Source organism: Penaeus monodon, chromosome 33, assembly GCF_015228065.2.
Source record: "Penaeus monodon isolate SGIC_2016 chromosome 33, NSTDA_Pmon_1, whole genome shotgun sequence".
Lineage (NCBI taxonomy): Eukaryota > Metazoa > Arthropoda > Malacostraca > Decapoda > Penaeidae > Penaeus > Penaeus monodon.
Window position 1 is genome coordinate 17,762,495 of NC_051418.1, and position 537 is coordinate 17,763,031.

Sequence of the window (537 nt, forward strand, 5' to 3'; positions counted from 1 at the left end):
CGCATTGGATCGCCTCGAAGGGCGAACTCGCTTACAACCAGAACTGGTCGTGGATCTCGAGGGTTGTGTCGCATCCCTCGGTGAGCGTTAGCTTCCTGGTGGTCGTGACGGTCATCCTGTGCATTGTCCTGATGGACGAAGGAAGGAAGAAGGAGATGGAGAAGTACAAGAAGGAGCGTCGCGTGGCCTTCGTGGAGATGATCCTCAACTTCGACCTCCTGTACCCGTGCCTGCGAAGGCGGTTCTACGTGACGTGGATCTCCCAGAAGCCGCCCGTGCGAAGGAACGCGCTGTGTGGGCGGGCCAGCGGGTGCTGTGCGGCCGGCGACCCTCTCGACGACGAAGCGGCGGAGGCGGCGTCGAAGGAGATGGCGGCAGGGAAGACGGAGGCCCTTGAGGCGAAGCTGGACGCCCTGCGAGGCGCCGTCGAGAAACAGGCGCTCGAGGTCGCGGCACTCCTTCAGCAGCTGAACAATTCAGTCGAGAAGCTGGGCCAGCAGAGCGATCTGCGGCGAGGGAGAGCGGACAAGGACTGAT